The sequence below is a fragment of the Pinus tabuliformis genome, chromosome 8 (assembly GCF_031772625.1).
Source record: "Pinus tabuliformis cultivar Carrire ecotype Pingquan chromosome 8, CPIR1, whole genome shotgun sequence".
NCBI lineage: Eukaryota > Viridiplantae > Streptophyta > Pinopsida > Pinales > Pinaceae > Pinus > Pinus tabuliformis.
In genome coordinates, this window is record NC_142294.1 from 337,339,398 (window position 1) to 337,361,730 (window position 22,333).

Sequence of the window (22,333 nt, forward strand, 5' to 3'; positions counted from 1 at the left end):
TTTGGCCTGCCCATACAAACTGTATGGACACATGTATGGGTTGTCTATATAATTGTATGGATCGAAACAATACTGTCTGTATGACTATACAAATCCATATTGTGTTATCCATGCGACCATATGGGACTGAGTGTTGTTGGAAACATCTCTTTCCTAGTTACCTACTCTCTCTCCATCTATGTTGGTCAACCTACTCAACAACACAAGTGTGTTGAAAGCCTCTACCTTATCCTATCTATATAATTTTAGCAAAGAATCTATTTTTAAGATTGCTCCTAGTCTAAGTTATGCATGAGATACAATATTAGGCTCAACTATGAAACATAAGAATTTCACTTTTTTTATTAAAATGAATTACAAAGTAGAATTACTTTTCCAATAATAAAATTATTTTTTGAAATTATCTCAAACTATTTATTATGTCCACACTAAACCTATGCAGAGGTTCATGTTCGAGCTATAATTCTCAATAGTGAGATTTTTAATACCTCAAAAAGTCTCAAGTAAAGAACCATTAATGACAACAATGAGCAGAAAAGATCTTGGCAAAATACACCTTGACCGTCAAATATGGCTAATATTATTGATTGGCCATCATAGATCACAAATCATTTAAGTTCAAAAATTATTTTTGACAATTTTTTTATATCAATTCTCCATGGCCTCTTTGCAGTCACATTGAATTATTTTCACTTTTTTCTCTTTATTTTCCTTGAAGTCTTTGTAATTATATTGAAGTTTCTCTCAATAAAATTGATAAAACATTGATGATGGAGTTTTAGTGATTTAAAATTTCTAAATGCATTTGATTTTTTCTTTCTTGAAGCCCAACTCTACTGAATTTTGGAACAAATGGTAAATCACAAAATTACTAAAGCTTGTGTAAATTTTCATCATTGCTAGCATTACCCTATTTGCCTCTGTGGTGTTTTATTAGCAATTTTTATGGGCATCCTAGTTTAATTTTAGCAATTTTGATGGGTGTTTTGTCCTTGTTTATTTTTATCAATTTTGTTGCGTATTTTGTTTATTTTTCAGAGAGAAAGATAATACCTCCATGGAGAATTGGGCCTATCTCAATTTTCAATTATTGGCTAGGATCCCTTCACTCAAATTTTGTTGTTCCCCACTTTTGTGGAATGGAAATATCAATAGGTAATAATAAATTGATCTCAACAATAAAGAGAAAAAATTGTATTATTAACATTTATTCTCAAATATGTGACTTTTATTGAAACTTGCAATATGCTTTGAATTTGAACTTTGAGTTAAATCCATAATTACACATAAATGGTAAATGGTAGAGTTTCTTTACAAAGAAATTTCAAATTGTTTGTGATAATTTCATTGGAATATAATGCTTTCAAAATTGCAATACCCCATGTAGAATGTTTGCTAAGGAGAAAAATGAGAAAAGATAAATCACAAGTAACAATGGTAATCTTAGTGTCCCTATGGTTCGAGTTGAATGGGAAGAGTTTTGGGATGTTAGATATGTTTATTACATCTTTTGAAGTGTTAATCAAAGGAGAAGTAGCATTGTCTATAAAACTTAGTGAAAATGATATTATTTTCTAATTGAGAGACAATAATAGGTTCAAACCAAGAGATTGTTATTGATAGTCTCCTTAACCTAAAAAATCATGTCCCTAATCATGTGTGTTACCTTCTTATATGTCAATGGTGGCTTGGAAGAGATTCCTTCAGCTTCCTCCTCCACTTACACTCTTGCTTCTATTATGACCTAGAGAGTGTCTGTCTATGATGAGGAAGAGTATCTCTTATTATGATGTATATTATTTTCTCTTTGACAAATACCTCATATATTTCCAAATGTAGATCACTGAAACATGAACCTCATCTCTCCACAACTCCTGGCACAAGCTAGTAGCTTGCCCCACCACCACCCTCCACCAAGTCACCAATATGTGATCATTGAGCTCTTTCCTTTACCTTGAATTTCAAGATAGTCATGGTCAATTGCCTCCAACTTCCTTCCAAAAATTCTCAAACATGGTCTCGCAAACACACACTCTACAATGATTTTGTGTGTGCATGTTATGTGCAACTTTAGTAAAAATAAGACTTAAGAAAAGATTACTAACAAGTCAACACATTCCTTCCAATCAAGCTTAGATAAGAAAACCTCTAAGATAGGAGGGAATGCATTTTTCAAAAGCTAAGTAGTAGGAAACTCCTCCCCCACCAATATTTCACCATTACAAATGTAAACCAAAATACCTTAGAAATGCCTCACAAATTACTAGAAATATTTCCAAAGAAAATATTTCTCTTTTCAAGCTATAGGGGTGTTTCCAATCCCCTTGATTATTGATTATGCATTTGTTTAATAAGAAACAAAACCAATTATAATTTTTAATGATAGGAAAAATACCTTGCAAGTTAGTTAATTTCAAGACTTTTTGCCATATTTTGTTCATTTATGTACAAATACAACCTACATAACTACCATGATTCTCTACAAATGAGGACAATGAGATATACATCATGGAAAAAGTCAGGCCCCAAGTGTGGAAACATTTGTAATAAAGTAGGGGAAGAACTTTTTTGATAATTTAAGTGGAATTTAGCCCTAAGTTTGAAACTCTTAATGAATATAACATAAAGTTTGTTGTTTTCAATTTTTGACGAGCCAAATAATCTATAAGGCTAATTTTGGACATTGTAAAATGCAAGGCTATATGAGACTCAACATATAAATGAGTTTTTTTATTAATTTGTTGACTATGTTTATCTTTCTAATTTTATTGACAATTTTATATTATAAAATATATATAGTCTATTTTAGATTTTATTCTAGTGTTCATTTTCTTTCATATCTTATACTCTCCATTGTATCTTCTTTCATTTTAAGAAGTGGAACTAAGTATTGATGGGAAGAAGAAAGAAATGAAGAAAGAGGAGAGCAATGCCTTGGCAACATAGTATGAATTCATTTGCTAATGTACCTATTTTGAAATTCATTAGACATTAGTAACATATTATGAATTCAATTGCTAATCTTTTTTTTTTGAAATTCATAGTTTGTTGATATTGTGTTGCCATTACTAACTAATATTCTTGTTTTCAAATTGATTTGCTAATCATTTACATAATTTTTATGTATGTTATTTTAAATTTCTACCATCATATCATTTTCATGAATAAAGGATTGATTATTGTTGTTAAATAGATGACTGTGAAAGAACTACCTTCAAATTCAATTATTAAGGATTTGCTAAAAAAATAGTTTATGGCAGTTCAATTTTTACATCATATGATTTGCCAATACAAGAGGAGCTGAGGCACTTGAGCCATCGACTTTAGAAATGTTTAAATTAGGGATTGCTATGGTTTTTAACGTTGTGATTATTTAAACTCATGGTTATTTTGGGTAAGAAAATGTTTTAGGAAAGCTAAACAAGACAGTGGTGGACATGTAAACATATTTTTTATAATTGTAATGTATATTCCATGATATCCTCTCTTTCTTATTTGATTGTATTTTGAATGTTTCCATTAATTTTGTTTTGTCATTTAACTATGAAATTGAAAATACTTGCTATCATGTCCATTTAAAAAACATACAATGCTTGAACATGAGATTAGTATTAAATGGTATGAATTGAAATCCTTTTCATTGTTTTGTGTTAAACATTTTTCATGACAATTAGAAAAGTTTATTTTCATGTTGTTATTTGAGCACATGTTGTCTATATACTTGACCAAGTTCATGTGTTAGAGAATGAAATTTTGTTGTGAATAAAATGACAAGGAATAGACATCACACCCCAAATTATTCATTTTCACAAGTTATCTACATCTTGAGATTTTTAACATGTAGCTTAGTTGGCATGATTGTGCTTAAGATTTCTCTAAAACTTAAATACTAAGTTATTAATGTGTTGTTTTCTATGGTGATGTTTTATTTTCTTTGTCCATATAGGTCTTTTAGCCACATATTGGCCACTATCGCCCAAATGAAGAAAGCTTGTTCGAGTTTCTTACTTTTATGGGGTAAAATGGCATTGACACTACTGATTTTGAGGTATAAGTCATATAAATATTTTATAATATACTTTAGTTTATATTTTAGTATTCATCGTCTTTCATTTCTTATACTATGTTGTGTATCTTCTTTTGTTTCTAGGAGAGGAACTCAATATTTATGGTAAGAACCAGAAACTGAAGAAAGAGGAGAACAATAAGACTGATGTGACAAATAAAAAAAACTAGAGAAGAAAACTAGTCTAGTGATGCTCGTAGAGCCAATATGCTCCATAAGACACATACAAAGAGAATGATGGTCAAGTCTTTATAATTGGTGAATTCACTTGCAATGCCTTGGCAACACAGTGATAATGTTTTGAAGTGATGAGACAATATTTCATGTGTAAATTGTAGTCCAACTAATATTAAGTTCGAAAGTCATATTGTAATACTTGACATTTTATATAATATAATTTGTCATTGAAATTATTTATAGTTGTACTTGATATAATTTAGTATTTTAATTAACATATGTAACTTTGTGTTCTCATATTAGATGGACATGCACATTGTATAACATTTTTATTAATTTAGTCGCAAAATCATACTAATTAATTTATTTTGATTAATAATGAATACGTAAAATTGCTCTAAAACTACAAAATTAGTTGTTTATATTGATTAATGCTAAACACAAATAAAATGAATACATGACTAAATTAGTCGTTTATAATGATTATTAATGAAATTAAATGAAATGAATATAAACTACTAAATCAGTCATTTATATAATGAATATGAAACTACCAGAAAAAGATAAATGACTACTACAAATGATAAATTTGTCATTACAGGACTTTGAAATTAAAATTCTAGCAAATTTATGAAGTTTTAGACTGCAACATGAGCTAGGGTTAGATTTGACAGTAGGGTTTTGACATAGGGTACCATGGTGGGATGCACAGGCGGGAGTGTTTCTCCCTCCTACAGTCAGGTAGTTACAAAGGGAAGTGAGGATGTGGGAAAAAAGCATTTCAAAAAACCCCTAGAGAAGGTATCACAGGCAAGAAGTAAGGGAACATTGGGAAGAAACAGACTTCAGGATCAGGAAGGAGATCAACAGGAAACAAGTAAGGAAAAGGAGAATGGAGGCAGCAGTGAAAAACCTACTTCCATAAAGCCTATTGGGGTCTACAAACTCAAGTCAAGCATTATTCCTCAGGTCATATTGAGCAATCTAGCGATACAAGCGCATAGGGATCATATGAAGGAAGATGCGATCATATGTAAATTCATGGGGTTATGGCTGACGGAGAGGGCGTTACATGTCTAGATAAGGAGCCATTGGAAGCCAAAGGGGGAAATACACCTACATCTAGGTTCTAAGGGCTTCTTCATAGTGGTGTTCATAAGCCTAGAGGACGAAGATAGAGTGTTCGAAGGGGGGCCATATTTCTATGTTGCGGCAGGACTCTACATGCGTCCATGGATGATGAACTTTGTCCCAGAAAGTGAGACATTCACATCAGTACCAGTATGGATCAGAATATACTCTCTTCCACTGGATTATTGGCTACCAGAATCTTTGAAAATAGTAGGCAACAAGCTGGGGAATTTTCTAAAGATCTCAGAGGCAACTCTGAAAGGAAAATATACATCCTTCGCCTGAATATGTGTAGAAATGGACTTATCTGGAGCCCTTCCGGAAGAAATAATTTTAGAAGTGTATGATGAAGAATGGGTGTAGATAGTGGACTATGAGCACATCCCATTTAGGTGCCACAAATGCCATGAACATGGGCATCTATTCAGAGACTACCCAATAATCAATATAGAAGGTAATGTGAAAACTACTGTGGATAGAAATCAGGATGGTTTCACCAAGGTTGGGGGCAAAGGGAAAGGAGGTAAACATCCACAAAAGAATATAAATGAGGACAGACATACAAGACACAATAGTTTCAAGATCCTATAGGAAGAAGAGGGGAACAAGGATATAGTCTAGGACATGGAGAACATAACTGAGGAGCAGGAAAAGGTAGTTGACATGGAGGATATCACAGTAAACAACCAGCAAAAGGATGATCTACCAAGCTGTATGGAGATCAGTAGGGACCATGAGATGACTCCGAGTGAAGTGGGAATGGAGAACCATGAACTACAGGAGATTCTAGATAGGGAAAATCTAGATCTAGAGAAATTTTTGGAACAAGGGAAGAAAATAGGAGTGGAATCCCTGCCAAAAGAGGATTATGACAGAGTAAAAGAGCTCTTTCTATCGAAATCACAATAGAAGGGAGCTAGAGTCAAAAGAAATCATGAAAGTGAGGAGCCTAGTGGGGTCAAAATGATGGAGAATACGTAGGAAAAATCTCCAAAGAACTCAGGTAGGAAAACAGGAAGAAAAAGACAGAATGAGCTATTGAACGAATGTGGAAAACTATTGATTAACTTAGGTAAGATGAAAGATCTCACCAGTTATTCCTTTACTAACCTTTCTTAGTGAAGCTCACAACCTAGAATATTAGAGGCATAGGAAATAGAAGGAAACAAAGAAATCTTAGTAACAGAACGAAAGAAGAAAATCCAAATATGGTTTTTATTTAGGAGACAAAATGTTCAATGGATAAGATAAGAGAAATTCATAATAAGTGGCTAATCAAGTAAGATTATCTAGAGGTTAAGGAAAATAACTCACCGAGGGGGATTCTCACACTATGGGATCGACAAAAATTTGGAATCCTGGATGCCGAAGCATCTAGGAACTATCTTTCAGTGGTATGTCAACCTGTAGGCGATAAGGATATATACATGATCACAAACGTTTATGGACCTCAAACGCAAGCAAACAAACTCAAGCTTCTCATCTCCCTGGAGGATCTAAGAGTAAGACATCCCAATATGCCCTGGATCATTGCAGGATATTTCAACATGATAAGATCTCTTTCAAAGAAAAAAGAAGGTATTAGACAGCTAGGTAGAGACTCCATGGCCTTCCAGAACTTCATTATGAACATGGGGCTAGTGGACACTGAAACAATAAATGGAACCTTCACATGGAACAACAAGAGGGGAGGGGCTTCTCATGTTGCTTCCAAACTTCATAGATTTATTATTTCAAAGGACCTCCTTCTCACAGGCCCTACCATGACAGCTTCCATTCTGCCCTTTAGAGGATCGGACCACTGGCCTGTATAGCTGGAAGCCACCTTTATGGGCACACCAAGAAATAGACCTTTTAGGTTCGAAAATGCCTGGCTCTCTCACCATAAATTCACCAGTAACATTGATAAATGGTGGAGAGAGGATTTGAATATTCAAGGCACTAAAATGTTCATGCTCCAATAGAAACTTAAACATATCAAATCCAGACTTAAAGTTTGGAACAAAAAAGGAATTTGGCAATATCTTCAAAACCAAAAGAGAAGTTGAGCAGAAGCTCCAAGAAATTAATCAGATCAACATCACAAATGGCTTCAACGAAGAGCGGCAAAAGCTAATTCACTCTCTGCAGGAAGAATGGGAAGATCGATGCTTGCAAGAGGAAATTTTCTGGAGGTAGAAATCAAGGATAGAATGGATTAGAGAGGGAGAAACAAACACAAAATTATTTCATAATTCCACCATGGCTCATAGGGCACACAATATAATCACAAAGATCAAATATTCTTAAGGGATTGAGCTTGTCGCTCACAATGACATGGAATCGGTCCTTGTACAACACTTCCTCAATATTGCAAAGGAACCACTGGAGGATAGATCTAGGTTAATTAGCCATTTCACTCAGTATATCATTCAACTGGTCACCAGAGAGGATAACCACAATCTTAACAGGCCATGTCGGAAGAGGAGGTCAGTGAAGTGGTTAATGAAATACAAAATGGAAAAGCACAGGCCCAGATGGATTTAATGTAGACTTCTTCAAATCTTGTTGGGAAACAATCAAACTGGATATCCTCGAGGTTGTGGAAGACTCCAGAAAATCCAAAAAGGTTCTGAAGGCTCTTAATGCTTCCTTCATAGCTTTGATCCCAAAACAGGAAAATGCCATGACTCTGAATGGTTTTTGACCCATAGCCTTATGCAATGTGGTGTATAAAATTATTTCGAAAGTGATATCTAATAGACTCAAGCCCCTTCTACCATCTCTAATCTCGGAGGAAAAAATAGGCTATGTGGAAGGAAGACAAATTCTCAACAGTATCATCCAAGCTCATGAGGTGGTACACTCTCTCAAAAGCAACAAACAAGCTGGTATGATCATTTAGCTAGACCTAGCTAAAGCCTATGATAAGCTAAGTTGGTCTTACATAAGAGAAATTCTAAGAGCCTATGGCTTTGACAAAAATTGGATAAGATGGGTTATGGCACTAGTCACTGTGACCAGTTTTTCCATACTTCTTAATAGAGCTCCATAAAGAACCTTCACACCCTCCAGAGGACTCAGACAGTGAGATCCGCTCTCATCGTTCCTCTTTGTTCTCATGATGGAAGGGCTAGGTAGAGTGACCGAAATGGAAAATGCTGAAGGACGGATCCAGGGTATCAAACTGACCTTGGATGGAGTGCAAACACACATCAACAATTTGTGGATGATACAATGTTGCAGGGCATACCCATAGTCAGGGAAGCCAGAGCAATCAAAACATCTTAAACGACTTTGCTATGGCAGCAGGCACAGAGGTAAGCCTCAATAAGTACAAAGTATTTTTCTTTAACACTAATATTTCTATTCAGAGAAACATTACCAGAATTCTTGGGTTTCAAAAGGAACAACTACCTTCCAAATATCTTGGCATACCTCTTACTGAAAAACCTCTATGCAAGAAAGTTTGGGAGCCAATATTAAATAAAATTTAGGACAAGGTAAAAAAATGGATATGCATGTCACTAAATTTGGTATGGCGCCTTGTGCTGACATAAGGAGTCTTGCAGGCCATTCCCATTTTCATGTTTTCAGCTCTTCCTGCTCCTCAAGGCATTAAGCAGCAAATAAGGAGCATACAAAGGGACTTTCTGTGGGGTAGAGGGGAAGAGAAAGAGAAGTGGGCTTTAGTAGCCGGACAATCTTTGCAAGCCCAAAGACCATGGTGGCTTGGGGCTTCGTGATCCTGAGACCCTCAACAGAGTTTCAGGAACCAAACTTTGGTGGAGATGGATCAAGGAGTCAATTGCTCCCGGGCTAAGCTTTAGAAACAAAAATATGCCAAGTATTGGTAGGATAAGGATCACATTAGAATGTCAAGGCAAATTAGGGGTTCCCATATCTAGAACCTTTCCTGGGAAAATAAAAGTATTATTCAATAACATTTTTTCTGGGAAATCTGAGCAGGGAACCTAGCTTGATTTTCGGAGGACAACTAGCAACAGGAACCCAACCATTATAAGGATGAATTAGCAGCTCTCGAGAGTGACACAGATAATAAAGATAAACTTTTGGTAAAAGACTTTTGGGACCAGAAAAGGAATAATGCATAATGGAGGAATTGGAAGGATCTAGGATATAGTGATGAGAGTCCTCTGAAGGCCCATGCAGACGCTCTCACCCAGGATCTAGAGCATAGAAGGATTCTGGTTTCCTCCTCACCTGAAGAATTAAGATGGGGAAAGAACACCGAAGGTAACTTTAACCTCAAAGAGGCTAAACAAGAAGTCACTGGATTTAACTATCTGAATCCTAATCAAGTCTAGAAGAAACTATGGCAGAGCCCCCACTCGATGAAAATAAAGTTATTTATCTAGCTAGTGCATCAAGGGAAGATCTTAAATTGGGAGAATCTCTTAAATAAGGGCTTCATTGCTCCTTCCAAATGTTACCTCTGTGGCTCACATGAGGAGACGATGGAACACCTTCTCAACCTCTATCCTTTCACATCCAATGTGTGGGATTGGGTGGCCTCGATCTTTAGACAAACTGATAGGGACAGACTCAACATATCCAACACTTTGAAGAACTGGAGGAAGAACTTCTTAGGGAATGATATTATTAATAAAGTCTGGATTCAGGTTCCATGCTTTGTTATCTAGAATGTTTGGAAGGAGCGCAACAGTTGGATATTCAAAAACAAAATAAACAAGCCTCAACACATAATTGACCAAAATTCTAAGGAAACTCAAAGATACAGTAAGAATCTTGTTTATGACACTTCTTAAGGATCCTCCTCTTCCCCATGAGGCAAGTATTATACTTCATTTGGGTCTCCAGTCCATAAGACCATAGGGAATAATAAAGAGAGTGAGCCAAACAAATACAGATGTTAACATTTGGAAGCCTCCTCCTTATGGTTTCTTAAAGGTTAATATAGATGGAGCATCTAAGGGCAACCCAAGATTAGTTGGCTTTGGGGGTGCCATAAGAGATGATCAGGGGCAAAGAAAGAAGATCTTCCATGGCCACTTGGGGAAGGCTAATAATAACATGGCAGAGCTCACGGCATTAAAGAAATGCTTGGAAATCCTGGTGGACTCAAATTCACATAATGCTATCATTGAAGCATATTCGGAATTGATCATTATAGTGGCCAAGAAAATATGCGATGGAACTTCTCCAGATAAAGGGTCGAAGCATTGGAAGCTTTTGTAGGTCTTTCACCGTATCTACTCCCACCTGCAAACCCTAAAAACTGTTAGATTTGTCCATGTGAAAAAGAAAGCTAACATGTTAGCAAATCGTTTGGTGAACGAAGGAGTCACCAATAGGGACAGGGATTCTTGGCATGCTTGGGATTTGTTACCTCTAGGAAAACTGTGGGAGGACTGTCTCTGTCATGCAAACATAGATATGGATCTATGGATTAACAGGATGGATCGAAGGGGTTCAGGAGATAAGCAGGAGGATGGGGAACCCTAAACCGTCTGCCCTTCTTAATTTTGGTTATAATCCAGAGCTCTATTTTCTTTCGGTTGGGTGGTGAAAGCACTGACTCGGGAAGTACCACAGGTTTGGTCATCGATTTTTATATTGCTTAGATGGTGTTTGACAAAGAATATGGGAGGAAGGCTCAACAACCACCCGTCGAACAGGATTAATGGTTTTCGTTTGGTGAAAAGGGTGCGCATGCTTTTTCACAAGACGAACGATTTAAAAACCACAAGTGGTATATCAAGTGGGGTCTAAGTGGTTTCTAGTTTTTTGAGGTTTGCCAGCAATTCCACTCTTCGTGCGACATGTTGCGGAGAGGAGGTGAGAGAAAACCGTCCTCATTCGGGTGGTTAACCCTCGCGCTACTTGTCCACCCAATATCTACGAAGACCGTCTGATCAAAGTTAGGTGATCAACAATGAGGATTTGTTCATGTTAGCTGGTTTGGTGTTTCGGACTCAAACGCGTTTAGAGATCTCGGCCTTACGTTTTCGTCAAGTCTGCAAGAAGGTTTTAAGTTTGGTTTGTTGTTGGCATTTGTGTGGACCGTCGGTGGGTCATTTGTGGCATTTTTGTGGGCCTCAATTCTGTGGACCCGTCTTCCAAGGAGTTCAATGTTCATTTGGTGCACGTTAGTATGACCAGATAGTCGATTGCTTACTTTTTTCCTAAAGTGTTTGGATGGATCTCACCAGTTTCCTTGTTTAGGCTTCTCATGGTTTTGGGAGCGTGGTTTGGATTTTTCCTGCCCTGCTGTCTGTTGAACTCTCACATAGCGGGTGCGGCTACATGTAAATTATGTATTATTGGCTAGATTAATAGAAGGTCCTACTCTTACTTGATAGAAAAAAAATATAAATTTGTGATTACAAATGATGACTATTTTTTGCATATATGTGACTATTAGTAGCTAATTTGCAGTATCTTACAATAGACTAAAATTTAGTTGTATTTCATTGGTCATTAACTGGTTTCAAACAATGAATAAAATTTGCATATATATGACTACTAGTAGCTAATTTACAGTATCTTATAACATGAGCAACATTTTGGTAATATTTCTCTGGTGATTAATTGATTTTCTCAAGTCATCATGTAGTAATATGTTTTGTTGTATATTTGGTCATTAATTGTGGCAATTAATGACTAAATTAATAAGAAAATTTATGAATAAATATACTACTAAACGATAAAATTGAGACAAGCAATTAATGACTAATCTAAAAATGACTAAAATTTGGTCGCATTATAAGATACTGTAAATTAGCTATTATTGGTCACCGAATGAAAAATGGTCGTTTATATGCAAATTTTAGTAATTTTTTTAGTAACTAATTAGCCATTTTGTACTAGTGAATGTATCAACATATTGATTATGGACATTCCATAAGCATATGGAGTATTGTTTAGCAAATATTGTTCCAGCATGCTACAAGGTACGTTTCTACGGACTCGTCACATTTATGGCTTCCACACAAGGGCGTAAATAATCAGATTCAAATGAACTAGTGGATTTTGTAGAACTTATCTTTGACAATTGCTTCATGGAAACTCAACTAGGGTGTTATCTTTTGCAACCATCTCCTATCCCACGAGACACACAATTGGAGCACCTTCCCAGTTCAACTAGTGAAAATGATATTTGTACAGTTAGTAGTAACAATGATAATGGTACTAGTGTAGTTCGCAGTCCTTGTACATATGATATGTGGACTTTGTATTTTAATCATTCAAATGCATGAGGGATGTGATTTTGGTTGTTTTTTAATAGACCCACTATAGATAAAACATCTAATCTCTAGCTACTTGGAATTAGATTGCATGAACAATACTGCAGAATACGAGGCACTCATCTGAACTCAACATTCTGATTCTAAAAGAAGTTGGTGACTCATAAGTTTTTGTGCGATAGGTACATGATACTATACACTATATTTCACTTCATCTAAAGAGTTATCAACAAGAGGTATGGTGTTTGATTTAATAATTCCAAGCTTTTAATATTATTTTTGTTCCTAGATTGCATAGCACAGTTGCGGATGCTTTGGAAAACGCTGCTGCTAGGTTGTCACCATTAAGGGATTATTTTTCTATATATATTCTTTATAAGCCATCTATCCTTGATAATATCACTAATTTATGTGTTTTGAATGATGACCAACAGCTACTACACTTCATGGTGAACACTGATGTTTTCAAAGATGTAACGATCACTGAAGACGTGCACCAAAGGGTGTTGAAGGATGTAACTAGCTCAAGAAAAGGAAACCTCATTCCAAAAGGTATGGTGTTATTAGAAAATTTGTATGACCTACAAAACCGCTTCCTCGGACCTGTCAATGCTAAAACCCACAGTTCAATGTTATTTCACGAGAAGATCAATTTGGGAGCAGAAAAACATTTGAAGTTTGTTAATCTTGGTACTTGTTGCACACCATAGGAGTGAAAAATAGTTTATCCTCTTTTTCAAGAATTACCAAGATGTATTCACTTGGATGTATGTTGAGCTTAAAAATTATGGTAGACGAATTATATAACATGTAGTCTCAATCAAAGAAGGGGCCAAGACATTCTCAAAAAAACTATGGAAGGTACACCCGATGCTTGAGCCTCTCATTCAAAAGGAGTTAAGAAAGATGTTGGATGCTCGAATCATATAAAAATTTCAAAATTCTACCTCGGTGACTAATTTAGTTCCCGTAAGAAAGAAGCTTTGGGAAATCCTCTTATGTGTTGATTTTCAAAATATGAACCATGCCTTAGAGAAAGATAACTACCTAGTGCTATCTATGGAACATATACTACAAATAGTTTTAGGGTCAATTTTTTTTTTCTCTCTTGGATGGATATTCAGGATAAAACCAGGTTGTAGTCTCAGAGCCTGACAAACTTAAAACGACTTTCCACACAAAAAGAGGCACATCCACATTTAAGTGAATTCTGTTTGGGTTAATTAATTTCGTTGCTACATTCCAACATGCCATGGACATTGGAATCCATGATTTTATTGGATAGAGCATAGTGGTCTATCTTGATGATGTTATAGTGTTTTCCAAATGGAGATCTGATCACATACGCCCCTCGAAGAAATTTTTTTATCGATGTCACAAGTAAAATATATCTCTTAATCCCAAGAAGAGTATATTTGTAGTGTATGAGGGTAATATCTTGGGGCACATCATCGCTAAGAGTGGGATGAAAGTAGACCCAGAGACGGTTAAATAAATTATGCAGATTGCCTTCCTAGCGAAGAAAAAATATATGTAGTCCTTTCTGGGGAGAATTAACATCCTCTGTAATTTCATCTATGACTATGCTCAAATGGTCAAGCCAATACAACAGATGGTGAAAAGGATGCAATCTAAAAATGGGACGAGGGAAAAGGACGTGTTTTCTTGTATCAAGTAAGCTATTGCAGAAGCACCTGCATTATACAACTCAAATTTTAGTAGAGATTATTTCCTCTACAACATTGCTTCTGACACTTCTCTTACTGATGTGATAACACAAAATGATGAACAAAATAATAAGAAGCCTATATATTTTATGAGTTATAGTCTTCAGGGACAATAACTCAATTATCCCTCCAATGACAAGAAGGCTTATGTAGTTATTTATTGATCTGAAAATGGGGCACTTAGGCTTCTTGTTTAGCTTACAAGCACCTCTCCCACTTCCAAAGCTTAAATATTCCCAAGTCTTTATGATTAACCAATGCGGAATTAAATATGTGCTTGAAAATAAGGTGTATGGTTATGGTTGTTTTAAATTGTTTATGTGTTGTAAATTGATTTGCTTAAACTGATATAAAACATATAATAGTGAAACAATGCAGCAAATGAGCATCATACATAAGACAACAAGTTTAATATGGAGTTGACCAAAAACTCTTGGGCTACATATCCTTGAGCTCTAATCAACTCAACTAGGCTCTTTGGGATTATGGCAAGGTCCTTTTACAAGCTCCACGCTCAAATCCATTGTATTACATAGAAATAATGGGCTTAGAACACCATCTCATCCCTGGCTCTGAAGCTCTCAGGATTTCTGGCTCTAGCTCTTGCTCTGGCTCTTTGCTCTGGCTTCTTTGTCTTTGGCTTTGGCTTTCTGCAACTTTCAGCTCTCTGGCTTTTCACTTGACCTCCAAGTGACTCCAAAGACTCCCTCAGCTGCTCTGTGCATTATCTTTTCGCTCTCTCTACTCTCTTACTTCTTCCTTGCTCTCAATTGATCTCTCTACCTCCTTTGAGGTACTTTTCTGGCTTTTTGGCTACCCCATCAATTTCTCTGCGTATCATCATCTCCCTTTGCCTCTGCTACTTCCCTGCTCCTTGTCAGTTTGACTGGCTATTTGGCTCTATGGTACTATGGATTCAAAATTCATCATTTCCCATAAAAATACTCGCTTGCAGCATGGCATGAGGATCCGGAGCAGTTATAGAGGTTTTAGGGCCTTCTCTTAGGAAAAAAACCTGAAAACAAAGAAAATTCCATTATAGAGAAATTTCTAGAAAATACACTATCATACGTGATTTTTGGACTTGAAATCACATTCAATCGCCCCTAAAATCCCTATCGGGTCCACCATTAGGCGTTATATCACATCGCATTAACGTATTGGGTGAGATCCCAAATACATGGGAAGACATTCAAAAACCCGACAAAATCCTTTTTTATCAGATTTCAAATTATATGGAAATAGCCCTAATAGCACATTATGTCTGCCTCGGGTCACTTTCACAAGCTCCACTATCGATCTAGGTGATCTCTGATCCAATGGTCAACAAGCGGTTTTGGGCGGCTTAATGGTATGGAGGTTACCCGCTCAAAAAGGTAGTTTCTCTGCTCCTTCGCCAAGCCACACATCGTTCATTGTATGGGATCTGGGGGAGCTAGTCCAATACCATTTACCGCTTGAAGCTCGTCCAAAATTCTGCCTTTACGGAACTCAGATTTTATGAATTGCGCCTATAATTCCCCTTCGGGTCTGGCTTTATCACTTTTTAGCATTTTCCTTTGTATTTCGGTTTTATAGCAGAAATGCGCTAATACACAGAAAATCCAAAAATCCTAGATTTCAAATTTTATGCAATCAGGCTTATAATTCCATTGGGTCTAGCCCTTATTGCTTATCGTAATCGCAATTTGTATAGGCCTAGTATCTGGATCGTTGATCACCGATCACCAATTTAATCCTGGTCATCCATTCCTTTCCCGATCGGACAACTGAGATTGCACGTCGCGATCACTATCACATGTCACATTCCTAATGACCCGGGGGTTCTGTCCATCACCGATGCCGATCCACCGATCCGATCATTGGCAATCGGCATATCACATAATCGCAATCACCATGTTTGGGGTCCCAATATCGTGTACATGCCTGCCTCCAATGCGATGATTCAGAGATTGCCACTTGAGGGTCCTTTCGCCCCTTTAAGTCTTCCTCTTTTTCCTTTTTTTGATGTGATTTCCCATATAAGGCCTTTTAGGCCATTTTTAGGGGATTTTTCCTCTTTTTCCTAAGAACAAAGGGCAACTTCTTTCTGTGATAACTTCTACATCCTAAGTCCATTTTAGCCCATTCAAGTTGCAGTAGATTCAGAATGAAAAGATATCTGCCATGGGGTTATTTCCAGGAACTTCCTTGGACTTTCATTTTCCTCTGTGAGGAACACTTAGACTTAGGAGTCTGTCCAGAATCCATTTTGGATCATTTATAACAAAGGATGGGGTTACCCTTGAGATTCCCCTTTGTGACTCTTTGAATACCCTCATGACTCTTCAATTTATTTACAAATAACTCATTACATAATATGATCACCTTTCATATGCCACTAATGACACTTGGAATTTCACTTTAAAACATATTTACAAATAATATTACATTTTCCACCTATACCCATGTGAGACAAAATAGGCTAAAGACATCCTAACAAGACAAAACACTATGACTTTGAAGTTTGGGGAAAGACCAACTCGACAACCTCTACTTACTTATTCTCAGTCATGTACTCATGGCAAGCTTGGTACTATAAGATGATGTCCCAAAACTTCTTGATGGTGTCTTTGTGATAGCAAAATCTTGCATCCATAGAATTTGGGTATATTGTCTTCAAACTTGTATCCAACTCATCTTGAAACATGTGCAACATGGTGTTGACCATGATGGGACCACAAATGTACTTCTGCATGTTATGTTCGGTGAGCTCCAATTCATCCTTGGTGGCCTCTCACCTTAGTTGCTCCATGTACCTGTCAATCTCTAGCTAGAATTGGTTCTTGTGTTTAGCCTCAGTGAAGGAACTGATTGAAGGGATCTAGTGTGTTCTCACCTTGACATCCAAACTCTTGTACAATCATGCATATGAGGCTTCTATATTGGTAACAAATGGGGCGAGGTGCCCATATTTCTAGACCAACATCTGAACCCTTTCTTTCTCCATATCTACTCGAGGCTTCGTCATCTTTTGCAAGTGAAGTGGGGCCCCCTTGTAATGCATTGTCCACTCTTGCACATGCGTGATGGTAGCATGTATGTCCCTGAGAGTTTGAAAAAATGCTTTGCTCCACTATTGTAGGCCATGCACATGGAAAGGTACTTTATGCATGGAGACGTATATGTCATAGATCTTTCCCATGGTAGTCTCAAGTGTTGATACTTGATCAAGTATCTCTTTCGTCTTCTCTTCCATTGCAAAATTGTGTTGTGATCTCTGAGTTGGTTTTCCTCTTACCTAAGTCCCTACAAGTTCTTTGCTATTTGTTCATTCCTGGCCAACAAGAACTTCACATTTGAGCTCTTTCCTCCTCCATTAGCCAAGGTGGCATCAACAATGGAAACTAGATGCTTTCTGACATATGACACTATCACCCTTTCCTTCATGAATGTAGGTGATGCTTGATCATCCAGAAAGTGTTTCCTCTATGCATGTACCATATTCTTTTGCAACTCGTCGAATGAAATATTATATACATCCATAACCAAATCATCATCAAGGAGAAAATCCTCTCCTTTATTGCTAGGAGCTAGTTCAAATACTGCAGGTGGATGAGACTTAGAGGTGACCTCTCGTGCTCTTGGCATAAGGTTGGTGTCTTCATTCTAGGGCTCATCCACCAAATCCATGCCCATCACTTCAATCAGTTGGTCATTCTGCTGAGAAAACTACTAATCCTACATTCATTCACCCTCTTCTTCAACTGCTGGTTGTTTCGACTACTCAACTTGTATGGGAATTGTTTTCTCTGTTAGCATGCCTTGCCTTTATTCTTCAACCCTTTTATGCTTCTTTTCCCTTTCTCTCCTTCTCAGCTCTTTCTCTTTCTTCAACTTCATATCCATTTCCTATAACTTTTGTTTTGCTTTGTCTAGTCTTTGCATTTATTTCTTCCTTTTCTCTGCTCTCTTTATTTTTTTCTCCCTCTTTTCCTTTACTACCAAAGATGCTCTCTTAGTGATGGGATCTACTCTCATATTGTAGATTTTCTCAGCCTTTGGATTCCCAAAAATATTCCTCTTGCCCTGGTCCCGTGCTGGATTACTGCTTATTGTTGTTGTTGTTGCTACTTACTGTGCTCCTACCCCCTACAGAGAAACATTTCATGTTGTGGCTATACTGATTGGCTCATGGAGCTTGGATTCATTGTAACAGTATCTCCAAGGGTCGTCATGCCAGTGAAATCTCCTGTGGATCCATGGATAGTATAGCTTTGCATAGTGGTTCTTGCAAATATCGTGGGGATCATACAGATTAAAGTCCTTGGTGCCAAAATTGAAATTCAATATCTCCTTAGCTTCAACATCTTCATATTTCATGCCCTTAATCTCATATAACCTGATCTGTAAATGAAGAGAGGGCCATGGTGCCTTCTTCTTCCTGTGCAGCCCTGTTGATAACCTTGCGGAGAGGTGATATGATGGCTCTTGCATAACTAGCCTATCTCTATCATACCCTGGTAGAACATGCGGAGGACTCTCTCCGCTAAACACTCGGATGAAGGTGCCACCAGGTCAGGCATACAAATTTGCAATGTTAAGTATCACCTCCATCGCTTCTTGGGACATGCAAAGTGGATCTTGCTCAAAGATCATCTTGTATAATGGGATGATGAAATGGTAAGTAAGTCTTGCCATTACTCCTCGATAGCTATAATCGAAAAGAAACTTGCAATAAATATTGAGGACAATCTCTTTCAGTGTCCATGTCCAGCTAGGCTAGGAAACTACTGTTGGGCACATATTGCATCCAGTAAGTATGCAGACATGTAGAATATCACTTTCTCATACTTGGGGATATTTTGGGCTTTGGTCACATGGAATTCCAACTGATAAGCCAACAAGTCTAGCCAGTTGAATGGCCTTTCATCATTCACAAAATGTTCCAACAAAACTACCCAACCTTTAGGAAAGGTCGTGGTTCCTTCTTAACCATATATTAGACATGAAAATATGATCAAGAAGTGGTAGGAATTCGTGAGTGACTTGGTCCTATCAGCGTGATTTGGTGTTTGTCTGCACTTTGATGGCTCTTTCACCCAGCACTTGACTATATCTCTCATATTCACCTAGTTGTGGGTGGAATAGAAAAGTGTGTCCATGCGCCTAGCCAGCTGAGGTAAATTATACATATGATGATACTTCTCTTCCTTGAAGGTGGAAATATCTATCCCCCTGGCACTCCTCAATGTCATAGTCCTTGGATTTGTGTGTGAGACAATCTAGTTGATGATGTCTACACATGGGAATGCAGGATACCTACATGCAACTTTGTCAAAGCCTGACCATTGGATACTGATATAAACCTATTGGTCGTCTAAGTCTTCCTTAAAATTCTATGCAAAAGTATCCTTGATTTTCTACCATGTCAGCTTCATGCACTTCTCAATAAATGACTGATCATCTACATAAGCTCACAAGTTAACTTACACCTGCTCAACTCCTTCCCCAGTAATACTCTCGACAATTTCCTTTGATGCAACTATCTTGGAGGCCATGTTAACTGTAACTACTAGAGAGATTCTCAACAACTATTTTTCATGGAGATCGAGAGGACACTCATGGCATGAAAATATTAGCTTAAATCCAAAAATCACTTAGAGACAAGACCAAAGAAGCAAACCCAGCTAATATTGGGAGAGATTGTGTAATCTCGGTTCACATAGGTGACTGACTTCCTACTGGAACTGCAAACTACGTAGTCCCAACGGTTAGTGCGGTGGGCTTCCTCACTAGAACTGCGTAATGCACAATTTAGTTTGGGCACAAGGTAGGAGGGACTATGCATTATGTAATATTAGTGACCAAGACTAGCATACTAGCTCCTAGAACTGTGTAGTGTGTAGTTGGAGCTAGGCCAAGTGTTGGGAACGGGTCCCCTAGAGTCAATTTTGGGGTTAAAAGCCCATGTTTTGGGGCAGAAATCCCATGTTTTGTATAAGAAGTGTAAAGTCTCCACATTTTGTGGCTGTGGAGCACAAAGATATAAAGAGTCATCAAGGGATTCTGCCCTTCTTTTATGTAAACTATGTCGGCTTTAAGAGATTGACCCATGGTCCACGGACCATGGGATTGATAAAAAGGAGAGTCTTAGAAGAGTTTAAGGTAGTTCAGTCTTGATATGTTTTGAGTCATTGATGTAATGGGTCTATGAGAACTAAAGAGCGAACAACCTTAGCGTAGGAAAGAGGCTCTGCAGCTATATGCACAGAGGCCTAGGGTAGAAGTCTGCAACTAAGTGCGTGGACCCCTCCAACTGTGTGCGTAGAGCGGTTAGAGTCTGTAAAGAAGATCTGAACCATAAATAAAGATAATTATTCTGCAATTATCTATGTATGGTCTATCTTACTTCTGTTATAAATGAATATGATTATGTTATGATGAATACTTGGTTTATGTTTTAATGTTGTATTCATACGCGAATGCATATGCTTTACTTTGTTAGATGAACACAAGTAAGAACATCTGTTTATATGAACATCCTCTTAATGCATGTTGAAGTTATTAGATATTTAAGCTATTATGGGTAAATACAGAAGTAAGAGTAATTATAGAGGCATGTAAGTTTCTAGTCCACCTATCTAGGGTACCTAGGGACAGTCATAGACCTTCGCAAAGGTCTACAAGATGACTAAGAGGAGTATATCGATAAGCCCTAAAATTCAAATCGACCTACGCAAAGGGAGGTTAAGGGTATGAAATGACATCACTACCATCTCTGGGTGTGGAAACTTCATTCTTGCATTCCCCCATATTTCTTCGGGTGAGACTTCAGTTCACACTCCTCGGATTGATGCCGGAAAGTGTAGGGATTTGCTTGGCTAATTCATGTTGGACCTCAGTGAGGGTCCATCAAGCCAAAAAATGGTTCCATTGCTGGGACCAAGATTTCCATAAAGATATGTGTGAGGTCGCATCATTGGAATCCAACTAAGAAGGAGATAGAACACTAGTTGGATAGAAAGGACCACGAATTTGTGGCACAAGAAAACATGAATAGGTGATTGAAAAAAGAACAATGGTTGGACATATATCTGTACATAGAGATGCACTAAATCTTCTTATGTTCCTTCACGGTCGAATTATACGAGTGGATCGCGAAATTGGCAGACGATCAAGGAAGGTGGAGGCTTGATGGTCCAATAGTTTGGACCCCGGAGTCAGTGTAGAGATTAGAAGCCTCTGAAGATAAGATAGCATGCACTGTTGATCATTGGCTCGATCGTATCATAGGAGATTTCATGACAGAGTTCGTGGTCGATACTTCATCCAGTTATAATGAAGCAGAGCACCGCTTCTTCAAGGGACCATGAGGTAAGTACTTAAGGTCTTTAAATACTTGGATTAATATTCTCTTGTGTGAAAAGATGGTTATGTAGCTACCTTGATGTTTGGTGCTAAGAGAAGTGGAAATATGTTCAGGGATAGAGGGAAAAAAGGCCCTAAATATAGCCCACTGATTGGACCTCCTCTGAGTGAAGACGAGGAAGCAGCACAAGCTTCTCCACAGAGCGTTGTTCAACTGATAAGAAAAGGGTTATCGTGAATACCCCGTCCACCCACACCACCTCCATATTCACCTACACAACATACACCTCCACCCACACCACCACCACCTTGCCACCATCCAATATGGCGAATTCAATAAAATTACTTTTTTTTAAGGGGCTGGGAACTGAGGGCCCAAACCAATTTTGGTTCATCGTGAAGGCTGTATGGGAAGCCCAGGGTATTACAAATAATGAAATGAATAAAGAAATGTTGGTTACTACTTTGCAGGAAGACACACTAACATGGTAAATTAAGTACTGCATTGTTAATCCGATGGATTCATTATCAGATATTCAGATCGCATTGAATAAGGAATTTAGTAGGTCCAAATCTAAAGCTCAATCAATTGTGAGATTCAAGGAGATCATGATGAACGCTGGAGAGAAACCCTGGGATTTGGATAAGAGGTTAAAGTACATAATTCGCGAAGC